This window comes from Schistocerca nitens, chromosome 1 (genome assembly GCF_023898315.1).
Source record: "Schistocerca nitens isolate TAMUIC-IGC-003100 chromosome 1, iqSchNite1.1, whole genome shotgun sequence".
NCBI classification, from domain to species: domain Eukaryota; kingdom Metazoa; phylum Arthropoda; class Insecta; order Orthoptera; family Acrididae; genus Schistocerca; species Schistocerca nitens.
Window position 1 is genome coordinate 542,149,246 of NC_064614.1, and position 18,129 is coordinate 542,167,374.

Consider the following 18,129-nt stretch of genomic DNA (forward strand, 5'->3'; position numbering starts at 1 on the left):
AAATATGTGTTTGTAGCCGGTTTATTTGTTGTTAAGTAGCTCTCTAGATTGTACACTCCTGGAAATTGAAATAAGAACACCGTGAATTCATTGTCCCAGGAAGAGGAAACTTTATTGACACATTCCTGGGGTCAGATACATCACATGATCTCACTGACAGAACCACAGGCACATAGACACAGGCAACAGAGCATGCACAATGTCGGCACTAGTACAGTGTATATCCACCTTTCACAGCAATGCAGGCTGCTATTCTCCCATGGAGACGATCGTAGAGATGCTGGATGTAGTCCTGTGGAACGGCTTGCCATGCCATTTCCACCTGGCGCCTCAGTTAGACCAGCGTTCGTGCTGGACGTGCAGACCGCGTGAGACGACGCTTCATCCAGTCCCAAACATGCTCAATGGGGGACAGATCCGGAGATCTTGCTGGCCAGGGTAGTTGACTTACACCTTCTAGAGCACGTTGGGTGGCACGGGATACATGCGGACGTGCATTGTCCTGTTGGAACAGCAAGTTCCCTTGCCGGTCTAGGAATGGTAGAACGATGGGTTCGATGACGGTTTGGATGTACCGTGCACTATTCAGTGTCCCTTCGACGATCACCAGTGGTGTACGGCCAGTGTAGGAGATCACTCCCCACACCATGATGCCGGGTGTTGGCCCTGTGTGCCTTGGTCGTATGCAGTCCTGATTGTGGCGCTCACCTGCACGGCGCCAAACACGCATACGACCATCATTGGCACCAAGGCAGAAGCGACTCTCATCGCTGAAGACGACACGTCTCCATTCGTCCCTCCATTCACGCCTGTCGCGACACCACTGGAGGCGGGCTGCACGATGTTGGGGCGTGAGCGGAAGACGGCCTAACGGTGTGCGGGACCGTAGCCCAGCTTCATGGAGACGGTTGCAAATGGTCCTCGCCGATACCCCAGGAGCAACAGTGTCCCTAATTTGCTGGGAAGTGGCGGTGCGGTCCCCTACGGCACTGCGTAGGATCCTACGGTCTTGGCGTGCATCCGTGCGTCGCTGCGGTCCGGTCCCAGGTCGACGGGCACGTGCACCTTCCGCCGACCACTGGCGACAACATCGATGTACTGTGGAGACCTCACGCCCCACGTGTTGAGCAATTCGGCGGTACGTCCGCCCGGCCTCCCGCATGCCCACTATACGCCCTCGCTCAAAGTCCGTCAACTGCACATACGGTTCACGTCCATGCTGTCGCGGCATGCTACCAGTGTTAAAGACTGCGATGGAGCTCCGTATGCCACGGCAAACTGGCTGACACTGACGGCGGCGGTGCACAAATGCTGCGCAACTAGCGCCATTCGACGGCCAACACCGCGGTTCCTGGTGTGTCCGCTGTGCCGTGCGTGTGATCATTGCTTGTACAGCCCTCTCGCAGTGTCCGGAGCAAGTATGGTGGGTCTGACACACCGGTGTCAATGTGTTCTTTTTTCCATTTCCAGGAGTGTATATCAAACAGATTTGCAAGCGTTAGTGAGAAATAGCTGTGTGGTTGCACTAGGCAACCCCAGTTACAGGTTTTTTTTACGTCTTGTATTTGGCTTTTAATAGTTCAGGTGCCTTATTTGTATGAGGCACTTTAAGCACAAGAGATACGACTAACACACAAAAATTTGCACTGGACTGGCAATCCTAAGCTTAACCTTGGATGGTATAGAAATTGGGAAGCATGCTGCCATGTTATTGGTCAGGGTTGAAATTACAGAAAAAAAACCGGCAAAATTGCCAAAATTGATTGCACTGTCAGCAGTGCTGCTTATTACAGCATATCGACGGTGTCTTTTTCCATCCCATTCATCCAATGGTGCACTGTTGATTATGACATTATGATTGATTGACATCGATTGTTTTTAAATGGAGAAAGAGTCTTGTTGGAGGGGCAACACTTTTCGGAGATATCCAGCACCGAAACAGTGATCAGGTAGGTGACTGCATTATGAGGAATCAATCAAAATGGAACACTGAGCCATCTGCTATCCTGTCACTGTAAAAGATGAGTTTAAATGTAGAGGTTGACAGTCCTCCTTGGACAGCTGTTTGGAAACCCTCCACAACGCCGCAAAACTATTCCAGTTTCCGTATGTTGTGATTGTCTTTCCTTAAAATCATTGTTTGTGTGTGTGTGTGTGTGTGTGTGTGTGTGTGTGAGAGAGAGAGAGAGAGAGAGAGAGAGAGAGAGAGAGAGAGAGAGAGAGAGAGGGGGGGGGGGAGCCATATATCGAAACTTGTTAATGTCAATTTAGAGCCTGACACAAGCCTCAAAGTCATGGCGAAAAAAAAAAAAAATGTATGGCAGTGTACAAAGCTATCACACGCTGCTTGGACATGTTACAGTAGAAAAAAAACAAAGTACCAGACAACGAAACAGGGGTCCTCTCGTGTGACTCATAGTCTGTGGGATATGACCCTCCTAAAGTACAGGCAATGAAACTTTACACTGGTCTGTGAAAGCAACTTCGAGCACTGAGTGGATAAATACCTGTACATTCTATGGGTTGCCACATACGATTCTTGCCAGCGCGCAGGAGGTATTTGTTTTCGATATGTATGTCAGAAGACAGGGATGTGCTACAGTCTTATTGAGTTCTCTGTCGGACAAAGTTATCGAAGTTTTTATAGTGTTTTGTTTTTTATTCTCTGTTGGATAGTGCAAAACAATGGCGATAGAGGGAATGTTTGGATGACACATGTGAAAAGGCCTTGACAGACGCAGATCTCCTTGGGACTGTAGTACCTACAAGTAGTTTGGATATATACCACAATGCAGTAGCAAAATCGTCATCCTTCTCCATTCAGTTTCCGTGTTGCAGGAGAAAGCTTCATTTGGCGCTGGCCTTACACACTGTACATGGTTGTCAGAGCTGTGACAACAGGTTCCCATTTCCACTGGCTGGTCGAAAAAGGTGGTCCTGTCGCATTAACTTAGCTCAACCTGTTTCTCCATTGGGTGCAGAAGGTGGTAGATAGTGCTCTCCGATTTGTGTTAAGTTCCGACTTCAGTTGGGATGATCATATGGATGAAGCTGCAGGGAGAGCGGGACAAAGACTGAGAAACAGTTACAAGATGCGGAGGGACTGTCTAAGGCCACGTTGGAGTTTCGCTGTTGGAGACAGGTTCAAAAAAGGTGACTTGTTTCGAGATACGAGAGTGGCATGACTATGTTTCACCAGTGGCTGTAATCATTAAAAGACGTTTCCATAGGACCCAACGCAATTATGTGAGTGACTGGATGGATTTAATTTCAGATCACCGACCGCATTTCTACGAGAAATCGTTACACTATCAGTGACTCTAGCGCGTGCCTGTAGAACCAAGGCCACGTTTTATGCAGGCTGGCGGTAACATAGTAGTTGTGGGTAGGGCACCACAGACATGGTTCTAAACTAGGCTCTTTTTTCGTTGTGACAATATCTTTTAACAATATCACCTACACAGGGAGAGACGACCACTGTAATAAATTCAGATGTATTACCAAATTTATAAAATGATACATAGTATAAATCTTATATTTACAACTTCTCTATGCTGTTACCTTAAGGGAGAATGTGAAAGTGGGGAGGCATCCTGTGGCAGTGGTAGATCTTAGCACTCCATCATGAGCCTAAAATGAATTTAATATTGTAGTTGTATGATGCAGGACGTGACAGATAAGAAAAGAAAACCTGTGTATTATCTAACTTCTTCCATCTTTGAAAACAACTCGAATAAACGGGAGAAAACTACATTTTGCTTGAGAAATTCAAGATGTATGTTCAACAACATCATTGCCTCGGATTGGGCAAAGTGTTTTTCTTTAACTGTGTGATCTATGTCGGGATGGAATTGTTTAGAACTACTGCATACGTCCAAGCTGCTGCTGCTGCTTGTTTTGCAGTGCACCGCGCCTAGTTGCAGTGGTGGTCATGAGGAGTCATCAATTGGAAGTAACGGATTAACTAAGCCTGTGACGGGTACAAAGAATGCACCGCCTGTCTGATCTTGCCCACTACAGTGAGGACTGGTGAAGTAAGCAGTGTGCTGAGTGATTGTGACAGAAGCAGACGAATGTGTATTGCAAGAGGGAAGATTCAAAATGATGGGTGTTTACGCTGGACGTGTTGATAACATCCAAATTCCTACCACTCTAGTCATCCATGGATGCCCCCCATGGCCGGGGTTGGTGCACTCTGGCATACACGCACATCCGCGACTGCGGCTGTGGCCAAGGCTGTAGTTGCTCCAGTCCATGAACGCTGGCGATGGCGGCGTTTGAGGGTTCAAAAATGGTTCAAATAGCTCTGAGCACTATGGGACTTAACTTCTGAGATCATAAGTCCCCTAGAACTTAGAACTACTTAAACCTAACTAACCTAAGAACATCACACACATCCACGCCCGAGGCAGGATTCGAACCTGCGACCGTAGCGGTCGCGCGGTTCCAGACTGTAGCGCCTAGAACCGCTCGGCCATCCCGGCCGGCGTGTTTGAGGGGTTTGGCACGCTGTGTGTGCACACCTGGGAGGCAACGCACGGGATGTCGAGTGTTTCAGTGACATCCGACATCTACACATATTATGCTCTTTATATTATTTTTTAAAAAAAGCATTAACAACTGTATAACAATAAGACTGTAACAATGAGAAGTCTTTGCTATTAGATTCAGAACCATCCGTCTCACCTTACATTTCAAGGCGGTGGGTTACTCTGTATAGTTAATGAAATAAATAAAGAAATAAATCTACACACGGCAACTACTGCTACGGACTGGGTCGTGGTTTAAGTGTGTAGTGTTGAGCGTTCTCAGAACATCGCAGTGGACTCTGTCTTGCAGAGCTGTTGTCTCTATTCTGTCACATAGTAGAACCTTCCTCCTTCCGAATGTAACGGAGAGAACCGATTTAGGAATTATATAGTACTTTCCAAAACCCAAACGCATTTCCGATAGTTGTACTGTGCACACACTTGGATTCGCTATGGGCGGGCATGGCCTGCACGGACGGGTATGGGTGTCTCTCTGCCAGCTGGCGCGGACGGGGTACTCTGCAGTCGGCACATGCCGCGGTTCGTGACCGCGAGTTTGTGAGATCGGCAGGATTTTTTTTTTTTTTCGCCAGATATGTATGGTGGAAATGTTGTGGTGGAGGAGGGTGTTTGTGTTCTCAAACGATGGTGCGTACAAGATTTCGGATATAATTAGTGCTACGATCTATTTGTGATGAAAATTTCATTACTTGATTTGCTTAATGTTTGCATATGGTACTCAGACGTTGAAAATATGTTTTATTATGAATAAGGATCAACGCAAGGTGGAGGTGAGTGTTTTAAGTGATCTATTTGACTCCTGTCAATTGTTAAACAATTAATTTTACACGGAAGTGTAAATGGACTATTTCACTCTATTTTTGATATCGAAATTGCGTTAGCTTTCCCTTTGTCTACGGCATAAGGCGACAGGAATACAGTATGCTGAGGAGAGATGAAACACTCCATCGTCATGTTTGGAGATGTTGGTTCACACAGACAAACAATGAGTGGCCTCTTGAGAGACTAGAGACATTATGTGGGTCTGCAATTTGCCGATCAACAGAATGCCGTCACGTGATGCTTTGTTTGCGGGAGAGGGGGAGGCGAGATCAAAGGAGGCCGATGTCCGGTCTGTGGTCGGTGGTATTTAGTAACGTGATCTGTAATTAGGACATTGGACTGTTTTGACCTTCGTAGCCGAGCCCTGACGCTAGACACACGCACAGGAGATCTCAAACGGTGGCTACTCTACTGCACTTCATTCCTTTCATGATTTGTAGACCCCTTTAGCAGGGTTTAGCTGTCTGTGAAATATGTATGTATTTTTCTCGTTCTGTGCAAAATAGTTACCCACTGAAATTCTCGTAATTCGTCTGTCTGCAGAGAGGGGACGTGGGTTTCGAAATATGTCATTAACTTTTAGATACGTAATTGTTCTGATTTTCCTGTCTGTGCTTAGACACCAGTGTGCTTTCAAGAGTGAGGAAAACAATAAATAAATAAGAGCATTAACATCCCTGACACCCACAGCAAATATAAACTAAACCCATTTAGCGTTTCCATGTACGATCAGAATGAAAAAGTGCTGCAATTGTTTAAATATTCCGTACTGTCTTGTCACCCACAAACTGTTTAAATAAACAGTAGTCCATACAGTGCAGTCAATTTCCCGATAAATTCTTAACTAAATAAATAAACTATATTACATACACCGCCTTGTATTCCATAAATTGTTTCAATAAACAATATTTTACACATTGTCAAAATTGTTTAAACAATATACAATACGCTGCAATTGATTGATCTCCAAATGGCTGATCATCTGCGTCTTTTTCCCGGCAATTTCCGGGAGGGGGCGGGCTGGGGGTTTCCCAGAAGGGGGATTTCATTATTGTTCGGTTTAATTAATTAGTCAATCAAATTGATATCAAAAGTGTTCTTGTATCGGTGACGAGTTCCCAGACGGATGGGGGAGGAGGAGGTGGAGGGGGAGGAGGAGTGGGAGGGGTGGGGGAACAATAGGTTAAGGACCAGACAACCAAAAGGAAGGAATATCCCCTGGGGGTCATGACCTGTCAATCAAAAGGATGGATTATTCCCATGGGGTTTTTTAATCCTTTTAGCAGAACAATAGGTTAAGAACCTAGCAATCAAAGGAGAACTATAGGTTTTCCCCTGAATGTATACTTGCCCCCAATGTAGGCAACCCACAATGGGGACGATGTGCTTGTTGCCCCACTACTTGTGGTTTGGTGTCAGTGGAATGCGCACTACAGGGCATCTTGCTCAGGGCTTTCCTTGAAGTAATCGATTTGTAACAGTTCGTTGTGTCATTATGATTCCAACTGCTCTCAGATTGCTGCTGCACATGCAATGTGATATGCCAGAGTCATACGCTGAACACTATGGTCTTTCCTCTCAGTAGTGCCCACGTAGTCGTCCGGAGTCAGTCTTCTAGCTACCGTAAATTCGCGTGACCACCGCTGCCAAAAATCTTGTACAGTGGCTATATTCTTGCCAAGTTTTTCTGCAAAATCGCAGGAGGAACATCCAGCTCCTTGTAGCTCCATTGCATGACATCCTTCAAACTCAGTTAGGTGACGATAACGGCTTCTTTGTCGCCTTAAGGGCAATCTTGACTAACATCAACTTATCTGTCCAATCTCAAAGGCAACGAGTGTTATAGCGTGTATTTAAAACAAATCTGAATTGCATCGTCATAGCGGCGCTACTCTTATGCGAGTCGCGCGAAATTTGAACGGCTGACAGCAAGGGGAAACTACAGCCGTATTTTTTCCCGAGGACATGCAGCTTTACTGTATGATGAAATGATGATGGCGTCCTCTTGGGTAAAATATTCCGGAGGTAAAATAGTCCCCCATTCGGATCTCCGGGCAGGGACTACTCAAGAGGACGTCGTTATCAGGAGAAAGAAAACTGGCGTTCTACGGATCGGAGCGTGGAATGTCAGATCCCTTAATCGGGCAGGTAGGTTAGAAAATTTAAAAAGGGAAATGGATAGGGTAAAGTTAGATACAGTGGGAATTAGTGAAGTTTGGTGGCAGGAGGAATAAGACTTTTGGTCTGGTGATTACAGGGTTATAAATACAAAATCAAATAGGGGTAATGCAGGAGTAGGTTTAATAATGAATAAAAAAATAGGAGTGAGGGTTAGCTACTACAAACAGCATTATTGTGGCCAAGATAGACACAAAGCCCATGCCTACTACAGTAGTACAAGTTTATATGCCAAATAGCTCTGCAGATGATGAAGAAATAGATGAAATGTATGACGAGATAAAAGAAATTATTCAGATAGTGAAGGGAGACGAAAATTTAATAGTCATGGGTGACTGGAATTCGTCAGTAGGAAAAGGGAGAGAAGGAAACATAGTAGGTGAATATGGATTGGGGGGAAGAAATGAAAGAAGAAGCCGCCTTGTAGAATTTTGCACAGAGCATAACTTAATCATAGCTAACACTTGGTTCAAGAATCATAAAAGAAGGTTGTATACCTGGAAGAATCCTGGAGATACTAGAAGGTATCAGATAGATTATACAGGGTTATTACAAATGATTGAAGCGATTTCACAGCTCTACAATAACTTTATTATTTGAGATATTTTCACAATGCTTTGCACACACATACAAAAACTCAAAAAGATTTTTTAGGCATTCACAAATGTTCGATATGTGCGCCTTTAGTGATTAGGCAGACATCAAGCCGATAATCAAGTTCCTCCCACACTCGGCACAGCATGTCCCCATCAATGAGTTCGAAAGCATCGTTGATGCGAGCTCGCAGTTCTGGCACGTTTCTTGGTAGAGGACATTTAAACACTGAATCTTTCACATAACCCCACAGAAAGAAATCGCATGGGGTTAAGTCGGGAGAGCGTGGAGGCCATGACTTGAATTGCTGATCATGATCTCCACCACGACCGATCCATCGGTTTTCCAATCGCCTGTTTAAGAAATGCCGAACATCATGATGGAAGTGCGGTGGAGCACCATCCTGTTGAAAGATGAAGTCGGCGCTGTCGGTCTCCAGTTGTGGCGTGAGCCAATTTTCCAGCATGTCCAGATACACGTGTCCTGTAACGTTTTTTTCGCAGAAGAAAAAGGGGCCGTAAACTTTAAACCGTGAGATTGCACAAAACACGTTAACTTTCGGTGAATTGCGAATTTGCTGCACGAATGCGTGAGGATTCTCTACCGCCCAGATTTGCACATTGTGTCTGTTCACTTCACCATTAAGAAAAAATGTTGCTTCATCACTGAAAACAAGTTTCGCACTGAACGCATCCTCTTCCATGAGCTGTTGCAACCGCGCCGAAAATTCAAAGTGTTTGACTTTGTCATCGGATGTCAGGGTTTGTAGCAATTGTAAACGGTAAGGCTTCTGCTTTAGCCTTTTCCGTAAGATTTTCCAAACCGTCGGCTGTGGTACGTTTAGCTCCCTGCTTGCTTTATTCGTTGACTTCCGCGGGCTACGTGGGAAACTTGCCCGCACGCGTTCAACCGTTTCTTCGCTCACTGCAGGCCGACCCGTTGATTTCCCCTTACAGAGGCATCCAGAAGCTTTAAACTGCGCATACCATCGCCGAATGGAGTTGGCAGTTGGTGGATCTTAGTTGAACTTCGTCCTGAAGTGTCGTTGCACTGTTATGACTGACTGACGTGAGTGCATTTCAAGCACGGCATACGCTTTCTCGGCTCCTGTCGCCATTTTGTCTCACTGCGCTCTGGCGGCAGAAACCTTAAGTGTGGCTTCAAAACTTCATGAGTTTTTCTACGTATCTGTACTGTGTCGTGACCATATGTCAATGAATGGAGCTACAGTGAATTTATGAAATCGCTTCAATCATTTGTAATAGCCCTGTATAATGGTAAGACAGAGCTTTAGAAACCAGGTTTTAAATTGTAAGACATTTCCAGGGGCAGATGTGGATTCTGACCACAATCTATTGGTTATGAACCGCAGATTGAAACTGAAGAAACTGCAAAAAGGTGGGAATTTAAGGAGATGGGACCTGGATAAACTGAAAGAACCAGAGGTTGTACAGAGTTTCAGGGAGAGCATAAGGGAACAATTGACAGGAATGGGGGAAAGAAATACAGTGGAAGAAGAATGGGTAGGTCTGAGGGATGAAGCAGTGAAGGCAGCAGACGATCAAGTAGGTAAAAAGACGAGGGCTAATAGAAATACTTGGGTAACAGAAGAAATATTGAATTTAATTGATGAAAGGAGAAAATATAAAAATGCAGTAAATGAAGCAGGCAAGAAGGAATACAAACGTCTCAAAAATGAGATTGACAGAAAGTGCAAAATGGCTAAGCAGGGATGGCTAGAGGACAAATGTAAGGATGTAGAGGCTTGTCTCACTAGGGGTAAGATAGATACTGCCTACAGGAAAATTAAAGAGACCTTTGGAGAGAAGAGAACCACTTGTATGAATATCAAGAGCTCAGATGGCAACCCAATTCTAAGCAAAGAAGGGAAGGCAGAAAGGTGGAAGGAGTATATAGAGGGTTTATACAAGGGCGATGTACTTGAGGACAATATTATGGAAATGGAAGAGGATGTAGATGAAGACGAAATGGGAGATAAGATACTGCGTGAAGAGTTTGACAGAGCATTGAAAGACCTGAGTCGAAACAAGGCCCCGGGAGTAGACAACATTCCATTAGAACTACTGATGGCCTTGGGAGAGCCAGTCATGACAAAACTCTACCATCTGGTGAGCAAGATGTATGAGACAGGCGAAATACCCTCAGACTTCAAGAAGAATATAATAATTCCAATCCCAAAGAAAGCAGGTGTTGACAGATGTGAAAATTACCGAACTATCAGTTTAATAAGTCACAGCTGCAAAATACTAACACGAATTCTTTACAGACGAATGGAAAAACTGGTAGAAGACGACCTCGGGAAAGATCAGTTTGGATTCCGTAGAAATGTTGGAACACGTGAGGCAATACTAACCTGACGACTTATCTTAGAAGAAAGATTAAGAAAAGGCAAACTTATGTTTCTAGCATTTGTAGACTTAGAGAAAGCTTTTGACAATGTTAACTGGAATACTCTCTTTCAAATTATGAAGGTGGCAGGGGTAAAATACAGGGAGCGAAAGGCTATTCACAATTTGTAGAGAAACCAGATGGCAGTTATAAGAGTCGAGGGGCATGAAAGGGAAGCAGTGGTTGGGAAAGGAGTGAGACAGGGTTGTAGCCTCTCCCCAATGTTATTCAATCTGTATATTGAGCAAGCAGTAAAGGAAACAAAAGAAAAATTCGGAGTAGGTATTAAAATTCATGGAGAAGAAGTAAAAACTTTGAGGTTCGCCGATGACATTGTAATTCTGTCAGAGACAGCAAAGGACTTGGAAGAGCATTTGAACGGAATGGACAGTGTCTTGAAAGGAGGGTATAAGATGAACATCAACAAAAGAAAAACGAGGATAATGGAATGTAGTCAAATTAAATCGGGTGATGCTGAGGGAATTAGATTAGGAAATGAGACACTTAAAGTAGTAAAGGAGTTTTGCTATTTAGGGAGTAAAATAACTGATGATGGTCGAAGTAGAGAGGATATAAATGTATACTGGCAATGGCAAGGAAATCGTTTCTGAAGAAGAGAAATTTGTTAACATTGAGTATAAATTTAAGTGTCAGGAAGACGTTTCTGAAAGTATTTGTATGGAGTGTAGCCATATATGGAAGTGAAACATGGACGATAACTAGTTTGGACAAGAAGAGAATAGAAGCTTTTGAAATGTGGTGCTACAGAAGAATGCTGAAGATAAGGTGGGTAGATCACATAACTAATGAGGTGGTATTGAATAGGATTGGGGAGAAGTTTGTGGCACAATTTGACTAGAAGACGGGATCGATTGGTAGGACATGTTCTGAGTCATCAAGGGATCACCAATTTAGTACTGGAGGGCAGCGTGGAGGGTAAAAATCGTTGAGCGAGACAAAGAGATGAATACACTAAGCAGATTCAGAAGGATGTAGGCTGCAGTAGGTACTGGGAGATGTAGAAGCTTTGACACGATAGAGTAGCATGGAGAGCTGCACCAAAACAGTCTCAGGACTGAAGACCACAACAACATGAAAAAATGAATGAGCTTACATTTTAAACCTTATGTTTAGAAAAAACTCAAACTTTATAGTTAATTATCTCCATTTTTACCACAGTTTTAAATAGATTTGGAAAATTCTAGAGTTTCATACAGCTGTAAGTATGGTTTGTATGCCGTGCAAAATTCATCGAAGAATCTCTCTTACTTATGAAGAAAAGTGTACCTATAGCAGTAAATGAAGCCAATAGTAAGTGAAAAAAATGATGAAATTTCACATGTAAAAAAATTATTTTGTTATGTTTTCTAACTTGCACTGCTATGAGTGTGAATCCTAAATTATTCCTGGTCATACTGACAAAGTTTCATGAATTTATTTGTAAACATATAGACAGTGGAAATTAAAATGTCCTGTGGTGCCTCTCCTCCTCCAAGTCGGCCCGTTTGACGTCGTAACCCCCCCTCCCCCACTCCCTCAAGAGGATGAGAGTGGGGGTATGGTACTGCAAAGTGCTAATGCTTAAAATGTACATCACAGAGGGTCAAAGCAGCGCACTATCAAAATTATTGCTCAAATTATGACGCAAAAACGACTGCAAGGTTGTTATTTTACCAGTGTTCTGTTTTCCTCTTTAAAATATGACTTCGAGTCGATGATGTTACATTGTGGTATTAAAAACTCTCTAGTATATATCAATACTAAGGGTGAACAAATTCCGAGCACTAAATAAATGGCTACTGTATTCGAAATAATAATAAAAACTACAGTGTTTTATGATGATTTCAAACACAAATACTTGATTCCTACATAGTTACATACCGAGAACCAACACACTTCTTTATTGTTTAAACTTCGCGGTATATATGAACAAACAACAGTGGTTCCCTCTTTTCAGTCAGCAACTTTGGAATCATTGTATAAAATCGATGTGACCCACTTAACAATCTTATACTTTGTAAAAGAAGTTGACGGTTGGCCTCCAAGTACCGACTGTTAGATGCCTGAAGCTCTCGGAACTTGTGTCGACTGCCCTTTTTGAATCGCTGTTGCCAATGTCAACACTCCCGCACTTTTAAATTTCTAATCGCTGTGCTTTGTAGCGTTGGTTGCATGCAAGTGGTTTGTTGCATGAACTAAATGTCACTAAGAAAGCTATTGCTGACCATCGAGGTTGGCTCCGACACATCGATTACCCTGCTCTTCATCGTTAACATCAGAAACATTATTAATCAGTTGACAGAATGCTGCGAACTTAACCAAATGGTGAGGTAATTCACTTTTTTCATTAGTCTACTTGCAACAAATAAATGCTGTACTTGAAATGACTGCCCCCCCCCCCACTCCTAAAAAACACCTCCAACTTGGCGAGAGTTTTCGCCCCAATGCGGGGGGCCGTGGCTTTTGCTAACTTCTGCTACGAGGCTAATTCGGCACTGACACACTGGGTAAGAGCACATTTCTGAGCTAGAGTACTGTATTGGATTTGCCCCCCCCCCTTTTTCCTACAAACCTTGCCTGGAGTAACAAGTTTATCTGTAGCATAGTCTGAGGTTTACAATAAGTTGAGAAGTGATAATTTTGTTGAAGTAAATGCTGTGGTAACAGACAGACGTGTGGCATTGCCTAATACTTTGTTTGTATCGTATTTAAATGCACTTTCCCATATTTAATGCATTTTTCATAATAAAAATGCCACTATGTCATGCCCGAAAACATATATTAGACAATGATCAAGCACCCGATGTGTGTTTTGACGCATATTTCGTACATATATCGTACACAAACTGCAAAAATGCAAGGGGCGTTCAACTACATATCTTTCACAATATTTTATTCCATTTTCCGCATTTGCTCCTACTGGTACGGATGCAAAGACAAATACGTAGTTAAATATTGTAAACGTCTGAGTGGTAGTTACATTACTAAGCTGCACTTAACCCGTGACTCGCGGTCTAGTTGACCGCGCGCATTCGTCAACGATGTTGTGAGTGGACCGGCAACGCATGTGATGTTATTCCAGAGCTTCAATAATGTGAGTGATTTCCTTTTGAAAATCACTCGCGGTAATTTTGACCGCACTATGTTTTTGGTGTAATTTTTTTCTGCAATTGCTTCCCTTACATATATGTTTTCCATTTCACAGCTTTTGAAATATGGTGGAACTTAGTAATTCTACAGGTAAAGGATGTGATGCAAGTAGCAGACAATGTATGAACAATGCAGACCGAAACTTTCAGGAAATTGTGAGCAGATGGTTGGCGGAATCAGACGATAGTGACTGTGATGATAATCCTGAAGAAACTGAACCCATTGTGAGTGAGCATGACACTTTGTCAGAACAAAGTGCAACAGAAAATTACTCTGATGAAAGTAGCGATCCATGTGATGAGCAACGGATAAGCAATTACAAATGGACGTAAGCACCTCCGATCCATGCTGTTAGAACTCCTCGCCATAACATCATGAAATTTCCATCCACCACGTTGACTACAGGAGATCCAAAAGACGCATTTTCATTATGGCATCTCTACTTTGATGACGAAGATCTCAATCACATCCTATTATGGATAAATGCTAAAATAGATCGCGTCAGGCAGAATTACTCTGACAAAAGCAAAGCTGAACTTCTGAACCTGGATTTGGATGAACTTTTGGCTTTTTTAGGGCTTCTGATACATTCTTCTGTCTTTAAGTCAAACCGCAAAATTGTAAATTCATGACTAGGAACCGTTTCCTAATGTTGTTGAACTGCTTATGGTTGGATGATTTTTGAACTAGAAAAGATGATGACTTTTGAACTAGAAAAGAGTGTCTCAAAGTTGACAAAATTGCAGCAGCCTCTTTTATCTTTAGAAAAATTACGGAAAATTCCAAAAATATTTCAATTTAGGCACATGTGCTACTGTAGATGAGCAACTAGTTTCCTCCCATGGTAAATGCTCATTTGTGGTCTACATGCCAAAGAAGCCTGGTAAATATGGTTTAAAAATAATGTCCTTGTGTGATGCAAGGACCAGTTACTTTTGTAATGGGTATATGTACACTGGAAATGGCTCTGATGGTGATAATTTGCCGGACAATGATAAGAATCTGATGATACCAACGCAGTCTCTATTGCGATTGTATAAACCAATCTATGGCAGTAATTGCAACATTACTGCTAACAACTGGTTCAGCTTGTAGAAGAGTTAAGGAAAAGAGGATTGACTTTTGTCGGAACTCTAAAAAAGAATAAGAGAGAGATTCCACAAGCCTTCCAACCAAATAAGCATAGGCCAGTTGGTTTATCTTTGCACAACTTTACGCAAGGCACCTCCCTGTTGTCACATATGCTAAATACAAGCAAAGCGGTTCTTCTTGTCTCTTCCATGCATCATAGCACCAGATGATTTGACTTCTCAGGAACCAGAAATAATATCATACTACAATGTCACTAAAGGAAATGTCGGTGATCTGGACAAAAAGTGCTCCATGTACTCCTGCAGTCGAAGAACTCGACATTGACCGATGTGTTTATTCTACCGTTTACTGGACATCAGCACAGTAAATGCGTATGTTCTTCAGAAGAGTGGATCAGATGAAGCTCCTGACGAAAGAGGTATCTTCCTGAAAGATCTGACCCTTAGTCTTGTGCTGAAACATATGCAAAAGCGAGCTCAGAACCCACGACTTCTGCAGGAGTTACGACTAATGACTTGCCGGATTTTAGGCCCCGATGCTCCAACAGAAGAAGCAGTGGAAGCAGAATTAGGTCCTAGGAATAGGAAAATGTGCAGAATCTGCCCAGCCAGCAAGAAAAGGGAGACTTTGCATGTTTGCTACATCTGAAAGAGACCTATATGCATGCAGTACTGTTCCCAGCTCTGCAAGCACTGTTGTGAAAAATTGTGATTTGGAGGGCTCTAATTTTTCATGAGGTATTTTTTCAGGTTAACTTTACATGTTTTTATTCCATTAGTTCTTTAAGAAGAAATACAAAATCTATCGAAGCATTAATTTCATTATTAGCTTATGAAAAATATATAAACATATTAGTTTATGAAATGTACATTAAACATGTCTGAACGCCAGTATATCAGTAATTATTTAATGTTAATGTTTTGTATTTTCATGATTATTTACATTGTATTAAAGACTCTGCCGTATGAAAAACAGAGAATTTCAAAGGGATTCAAATTGTTAACATTACACTGACCTATAATTAAGAGGTCAGATTGATCGCACCATGGTGTTAGTGTCCCATGTTTGCCACTATGATAGTTAAAGGTTAATATGTTAAAAAACATTTAGAGACATTGTCCTTAAAGCATATTATGTGTTTGCTATAAATCACTCTGCCATTCAACTAATAATTTATAATCAATTGGCTTCAATCAATCAGTAAGACTCTAATCTGTAACTGTGAATATGCTACGGATTAGTAAGTCACCGTAATCGAGATTATTCGTGTTCGAACCCTGTTTCTGCATTTGATTCTCATAACGGAAGCTTCATTCGAGCAATCTATATTCACTTGACGTCCCTAAAAAAGACAGCTGAGAGCAGGTCTGTATAAAAGCTGTGTTCAACAGATTACTGACGTCACTTATGTCAACAGAGCTGCTTACAGGTCTAGTCACCAGCCAGTGCTGTTACACTTTCAGTCTTTCTGATGATGTCATGAAGTTCCTTAGGGCCCACGATAGACACACATCTAACTGTAACACTGAGTTTCTCCATTACACGCTGTGTGGAGTTGCAGTTACAGTCTTTCTCAGTTATAGCTGAAATTGAGCATCATTTGTAACAAAAAAGCAATATGTCGTATTGCTATTACACATGTAGTAATGTAGTTAATCCGATTTCTCCAAAATTTCTAAAATTAAAGCAATGATTATAGTTTTTACATGTGGTCAGGAGAAACGTACTGACAATTCTGTTTACAAGCAACAAAATTATACTTCTTCAGTGAATAATTTTTTGTTGCACTGTGAGGCTTGTAGTCCACCGTTTCTTCAGAAGTGGAACACAAAATATCAGTTTGGCAGGCAACATTACTTTTCTGACAATTCCTCAACGAAATTTGTGAAATGTTTTGTTTTGTTTTTATTAGAAATGAAATCCATTTGTAACTGTAAGATCCAGTTTTTACGCAAAACAAGAGTTTATGACTTTTGCCACTTAAGAGATGCCGGTGTATACCAAGTAAATGATTGCCAGTTTACTTTAAAAGAATCTCCTGAGGGAACTTAACTGGTTTACTCAACAAGAACAGATTTTATAGGTATAATTAACAGTTTGCATTTGTCTTTAGTTTTGTATGATGCTTTCAGAAGCAGATCTGCACCATGAAGGACTTTCGTACTGGCGTATAAACTCACTCAAAACCTGCTGGAAGTGTTTTGGTCAACTAAAGAAAGGGATACAGCTCATTGGCTTTCAGCAATGACGTCACAGTTTACACATAGATGTTAATGTCTTTACATTCGAGCCATAGATAATCGGTTATCTTCTGATGTCATTGATCAAAGCCGATGAGTTGTATCCTATTCTTCAGTAATCCCAAGAGATTCTTTATGCTCCTCTGAATTAAACTATAAAGTGGGTGACACGCATATTTTAGATAATACGAATGTTTGTGGGTAAGAATACAAAGATCACAGCATGTTGAGAAAGGAAGATAGTGCTGTCTGATAGCGATCTAGATCGTATGTGAAACAACATGAATGTGTATAGGAGGAATACAGCCTCAGTGAAAGATAACGAAAACAGAGAAAAGAGAGGGAACATATATTGTGTGACTATGTACATGGACACAACAAAAGAAGTTAATTTATAACTGAATGGTGTCTGCAGGTGCATCTAATGAAATTAATAATAATTCTACGCTGTCGTAGAAGATAACTGAACAAGCATCCGGATATGTTTGTCAGGGTTTTGACTCACAGTCATTAATAAAAATAATTACCTTTGATAAATACCGAAACAGATCTCATGCTGACTCTGTAAATAAAACATAAAGCTAAAATGACATAATGCTCTTTGTATCTAGCAACAAATTCTGTGACGTATTTTCCTGACAAAGTATTTTTTTTTTATTAAGCAGACTACTGTGTCTTTTTTTTTTCCTCTTCAAAAACACCCAAGACGCCACATTAGGACACTACAAAAACTACACTTAGTATTAGAAACCTTGGTATGCCAAAATTAATGAAACTATTGTAAGCAGCTTTAAAATGACTGTAGAGGGGTGCACTGCACGCCCTCGTCTATAGTGTGCAGAGCAACCTTTTCCGCACTGTGACATCACAGTCTTTGTCTGTTATTTTTCTTCTTCTGAGAAAGACAGCTTATACCTATCATAACCAAGATAAACCCATAACTAGTATGGTCCATAAGTTGTTCCATAACTGCTAACGTTATTATGTTTGATAATTCAAAATGTTCCCAGTTAATGTTCAATTAAAATCAGAACCATTTTTTTTACAACTACACATCATATCTAAAGGTATCTAAATCGGATTGAAAATAATAA